This window comes from Myotis brandtii, unplaced genomic scaffold, assembly GCF_000412655.1.
Source record: "Myotis brandtii unplaced genomic scaffold, ASM41265v1 scaffold457, whole genome shotgun sequence".
NCBI classification, from domain to species: Eukaryota; Metazoa; Chordata; class Mammalia; order Chiroptera; family Vespertilionidae; genus Myotis; species Myotis brandtii.
In genome coordinates this window covers 517305-523281 of record NW_005367475.1, presented here as the reverse complement: position 1 = coordinate 523281, position 5977 = coordinate 517305, and the positions used below count along the sequence as shown (strand labels likewise).

Here is a 5977-nt window from a genome sequence, read left to right as displayed (position 1 = left end):
GGAGAGGGAGTCGATGCTGGGAGACCCTCCCGAAACGGTGACTGCTCCCCGAAGCAGGAGAGACTTGCCCAGTTCCAGCTTGGCCCAGGGATCCTGGCAGAAAATCTGATCTGACCTGACATGTGATTGGTACCCAATCTCAGCCAAGAATGTGCTCTACTGGGAAGGGCATTTATCACTCGTGCCATTAAACACGAATGTTCGAGGACCTTCTCTGCCAAGAGGAATAAAATGAGCAGATAAACTCCTCATGTACCGAACCAAACCCAAGTTTTGGAAGCAAAGAGCAGCTGAAGAACCTAATGAATCTGCTTTGAATATTCCGATTAACTGGGGACTGATGAAGATGCCAGTCCTTTGCAAGCTGGAGTGGCCTGTGGATGGAGCGGCACCCATTCATTCGAGAGGCCAAGAAAATAAAGCCCAAATGCCTCTCTAGAGAAGCAATTAAAAAACATCTGATACAAACATACATTTCCAACTCTGCACAAATGAAGGTTTTTTTTCTTTCTTTTCCTCTTCAGAAAAAGAGATTGCTTACACATGTATTTCATGTGTAAGCAATCTCTTACGACTTACTGGGAACGATGCTAAACATTTTTAGGTCTTTACTTTTAATCACAAACTCCTGGTGTTTTTTTTGTTGTTGTTTTTTTTAGTGCTACTAGAGGGGCACAAATATATGTCTCCTTTCTCTCTTCAGTGTCTCCCCTTCTATCTCCTTCTATCATCTCCTTCCAATAATCACAGAAAATTCAGAACAGCATCGTGGCCTAATTGAGTTTAATCCTAAGGTCTCTGTTTCTGCTTCTCTTCCATTCCTGCTCCCCTAAACCTAAAATTAAAACAAAAATTCTATGACTGCAGACTAATGACATGAATAATAAAACAAATACAGGCAAATCCATTTTGTGTATATAAAAATTCCTCTCTCCTTAGCTTTATTTTACAAGGAGATGTATGCTAGGAGTGGAGGGAGTTTGTTTTTCAAGTTGTTTGAGCAGAACAAAATGAAGTTTCATATTGAGTGTCCACTTTTCTATGTAGGCACTCCCAGGGAGCGCCTCACTCCAGAGCACCTCACGTTCATCACTGCGGTGGATGTCGGTTCCCTTGTGTCTGTATCCTATCCTGCTGCGGTGCCATATATTTTTATGTTTTATCATCTCACCTTCCTTCTCTCTTCACTCTCAATGTAAAGTTATCTCCTCTTATCTGGAAAGATCTCTGGCCCTAGCTGGTTTTGCTCAGCGGATAGAGCATTGGCCTGTGGACTGAAGGATCCCGGGTTTGATTCCAGTCAAGGGCACATGCCCAGGTTGCAGGTTCGATCCCCAGTGAGGGGGCATGCAGGAGGCAGCCAATCAATGATTCTCTCTCATCATTGATGTTTCTATCTCTCTCTCTCCCTATCCCTTCCTCTCTGAAATCAATAAAACTACATTAAAAAAAAAAGATCTCTGAAGAGGCTCCAACCTTAAATAAAACCAACTGTTCGCCCTAGTCCCCAAGATCCAGTCATTTCTGCATTCTGTTGCATCTCAGAGATGTGTCCCCAAAGAGGCAGTCGTTACTTTAGTCTCTCAGCTTTCCATACCTTTCTTCTCATGTGAAGATAAAATTGAAAAACAGATCATACCAACAATACCCTTGTTGCTATTCAGCTTTTGATGCTTTTTTGTCTCGTGAAACATTTTATTCCATCAAGTGTCAGCGATGCATGCACTGTGCTGTGGAAAAATAATGTGCTTTTGAGGATTGTAGTGCTCAGGACAGAGTGAATAGTTACAGCTGTGTCCCTTTCAAGGTCACCCACTCAGAGCTGCTAATTTTAGCCCTCGCCCCGAGTTCCATAAGAGGTTTCTTTCTAAGCTGTCAGTTTCCAGGTGCGGTAGGCTGAAACACATTTGTAGAGAGGCAAAGTAGTGACAGAACACTACTTCTGGATTTTCTGTGTTCTTTCTTGGATTTGGACAAAATTGAGTAACAGAAATGCCCACGTTACAAAATTTACTTTGCCAACAGGAACACTTCCTGACAATTTGAAGGAACAGGGCTCATGGTATTTCTTCTATGGATTTCTGCTCTTGCTTTATTCTCTTCTTACTACTGTAGTTATAATAGGGCCTGATACCCTTGATAGGACTGCTGGTGTTACTCTGGCCTTAATCACTTTATCAGGCAGCGAGATTCTGCTTTTCTGAGAGGCCAGCCACTAACCCTGAGGTCCCTCATGGCCTCTGCAGAGCGCTGCTCGGTCTCCCGAGACATCAGTGACAGCTTGTCTGTGTTTCATCAGCTCGCTGGGCCCCGGTGCCAGGGCCTCCCCGGCGTCAACAACAAGTGTCGCACCTACTGCAGGAACAGCCCTCAAGTTTCATCACAGTGATGCTAAAAAACATTCTCCAGCTTCAGCAATGACCTAGTTCATTCGAGGGCAGGGAAAAATGCTCTCCTTCCAGAACTTCCCTGGGCACGGAATTCTCCCTCTTAGGAAGAGAGGAGCTTTTCTGGAAACAGACCCAACTGTGCTTTGACCCGATCGTGGACAAGACCCTGAGCCCCGTAGCTCCTCTGAATCCCCAGGCCCAGGAACAGGGACGCCCAATCAATGCCTCCCACGCAGCCCGGGGAGCCCACTGCCGAGCCAGCTCACCTATCACGTCTCTGGGACAAAAAGTATTGAAAAGTAAGTATCTAGACTTTGGCTTTTATATAAGGAACAGCAGTGCTTTCAATATGCAGTCGTTTACATTTTCTACAACAGGGAACAGAGCAGACTGTGTCCTTGTGAAATAGAACAAAGTGAAGTAAGGGCTGGGTGGCATGTGTGGGTCTCTAGGGTTTTTAAGTAGCCAAAGGTTCACTTTCGGTTTAGGTTCCTGTTGGGAAATTATGACTTTTTAATGTCTGCTTATTTTGGCTTGACAATAGTTTTAAAAGATTCTTTCACATCATGGCTATCAGGACATTTAGAAAAATGTCAACCAAAACTTAGCAAAACAAACATATAGGAAGACTCAAAGGAGCGATTTGTAAAGGCTTTGCACAGGCACATGAACTCAGGCCCCAGATACCTCTGCCTGGAATATTTGGGTGTTTTAGTCAAAGGTTATTCCTTTTTCCTGGGTGATCATGATGATTGGAAACGCCGCATTCTGAGTGGACACAGAGGAGTCACGTTACTGAGAAGCTATAGGGCATTTCAAAATGGCTGCTGTCAACATCCATCCAGGCATTAAAATAGCTCTTTTTATTTTCTTTTTCTTTTTAAATTATAGTGAGACCACTTAACATGAGGTCTTTGCTCTGAATACAGTGTTAAGTGTACAGTGCAGTATTGTTAACTAGAGGCATGACGTGGTACTCGAGTTGTTACATTGATCTTTAAAAAAAAAATTTAAGACAAAAAGTCAAGCAAAAAAAGACACCGATAAAATAGCACCACGGTCACGTTACACGTTGATGAACACATCCAAGCTTTAAAACCACTGATTAAGGGTGTCAGTTACAGACGTCGAGCAATCATTTAAAAATAGATAAAAGCAAGACCAGCATTTAGAGCTGTTTCTGCTCTAATTATTTTCTTTCCACACCTTTTCCTTGAGTAAAGGTTGACTCCAGTTTTTAAGATGAATTAGCCAGGAATGGGAAGAGATGTTTTATAACAGCCCCCCCAGCTAGGGAAAACCGAATGCATGTCTTTGCTGTGAGGCTTCCGGGCTGAAACCCAGGGCCTTGTAGGCCACCTTCTGAAGCGACAAATTGACAGGTCCTGCATTAAAAGTCACCCGTGGTCAGTAAACACATTCAGATCTTGGAAATCTGGATTTAAAACAAATAAGTGTATTTGAAAGGTTTTTAATTTTTAAATCCTTATGTGAGGATATGTTTAGAGAGAGGAAGGAAGAGAGAAAGAGAAACATTGATGTGAGAGAGAAACATCCATCGGTTGCCTCTGTGCAAGCCCTGACCAGGGATTTAACCGGAAACTTAGATATGTGCCCTGACTGGGAATCAAACCCACCACTTTTTGGTGTGCAGGATGACGCTCCAAACAACTGAGCTACCTGCCCAGGATCAAACTAAATGCATTTTAGCTTCCAAATTACATTGCCCTTTTGATGTTTTTGCAAAACATCCGATCACAGTTTGGGGAAGATTTTTAGGTACAGTGGAATTCCTATTTTCATCATCTGTAAAGATCACCCCTCCCCCACTTTTAATTCCTTTTTAACTGCCCCATGCACTCTTACCTGTAGGTATCATTCTATACAAGGAGGATGTCATGAATATCCTAATCTGGGTGGAGAGGGAGAGAAGCTGGTGATGTTGAGGAATAAATCCCAGGCTCTGGGGCCACAGTTGGAAGCAAACTCTGTCTCTATACCAATTTCTCAGCCTGTCTGAACTCCAGTGTTCTCCTCTGTAAAAGGAAGATAATAATATCTATGTTCACAGGGGTGATGGGGGATTAGCTGAGTAAACACCTCTACAGTATCTGTCACATTGTAGTTTTTCCAAAGGCTAGTTCTTTTTTTTTTAATTTATCTTTATTGTTGAAAGTATTACAAATGTCGCCTTTTGCTCCCTTTGATCCCCTCCCCCCTGATCCCTTCCCCTCCCCAGGCCTTTCCCACACTATTATCTGTCCATGGGCTATGCATATGTGCAAATAAGTTCATTGGTTAATCCCTTCCTGCTCCCCCACCCCCTTTCCTCTGAGATTCAGCAGTCTGTTGCATGCTTCTATGTCTCTGGATCTTTTGGTTCGTCAGTTTATTTTGTTCACTAGATTCCACATGTGATAGGGCTATGCATATGTGCAAATAAGTTCATTGGTTAATCTCTTCCCGCCCCCCCCCCCATCCCCTTTCCTCTGAGATTCAGCAGTCTGTTGCATGCTTCTATGTCTCTGGATCTTTTGGTTCGTCAGTTTATTTTGTTCACTAGATTCCACATGTGATAAATGAGATCATGTGATACTTGTCTGTCTCTGACTGGCTCATTTCGCTTAGCATAATACTCTCCAGGTCCTCCCCATGCTGTTTCAAAGGGTAAGAGATCTTTCTTTTTTATAGCTGCATAGTATTCCACTGTGTAAATGTACCATAGCCTTTTAAATCTATTGTTAATCCATCTACTGATGGGTACTTGGGCTGTTTCCAGAATTTAGCTATTGTAAATAATGCTGCTCTGAACATAAAGGTGCATATATTCTTCGGGTGCATATATTCTTTCTGATTGGTGTTTCTGGCTTCCTAGGATATATTCCTAGAAGTGGGACCATTGGATCAAATGACAGTTCCCTTTTTTATTTTTTGAGGAAACTCCACACTGTTTTCCATAGTGGCTGCACCAGTCTGCAGTCCCACCAGCAGTGTACGAGTGTTCCTTTTTCTCCACATCCTCACCAGCATCTGTTGTTTGTTTATTGATGACTAGAGGCCCGATGCACGAAATTCGTGCAAGAGTAGGCCTTCCTTCCCCCGGCTGCCGGCACCGGCTTCCCTCTGGCACCTGGGACCCAGGCTTCCCTCGCAGCCCCGGCTTTGTCTGGAAGGTTGTCTGGAAAGATGTCTGGTCTAATTAGCATATTATACTTTTATTATTATAGATAAGCCATTCTGGTAGGTGTGAGGTGGTAGGTACCTCATTATCATTTTAAATTGCATCTCTCTGATGACTAGTGACACTGAGCATTTTTTCATATGTCTCTTGGCCACTTATATGTCCTCTTTGGAGAAATGTCTATTCAGATCTTCTGCCCATTTTTTAATTGGGTTGTTTGTCTTCCAAAGGCTAGTTCTTCCTCTCAGCTAATTAAAACTCAACTTCTCTCTCTCTCTCTCTCTCTCTCTCTCCTAAAATTTCAGAATGCTTTCATAATACAAACTATAAAGTAATAGAAACTACACATTTTTGACATTAGTGCAATGATTAAACAAAAATAATATAGAAGATTAGATTGTTTTGA

General features: G+C 42.7%; 1 protein-coding gene across 1 annotated transcript in view; it reads left to right on the top strand.

The window, feature by feature from the left end:
* Positions 1-2168: 2168 nt before the first annotated feature.
* ALPK2 (alpha-kinase 2) overlaps positions 2169-5977 on the top strand; it is a 102580-nt gene continuing 98771 nt past the window's right edge. Inside the window, exon 1 of the mRNA XM_005875294.2 lies at positions 2169-2689. The gene's annotated coding sequence lies outside the window, so the exon portion shown is untranslated. The remainder of the gene's footprint in view (positions 2690-5977) is intronic.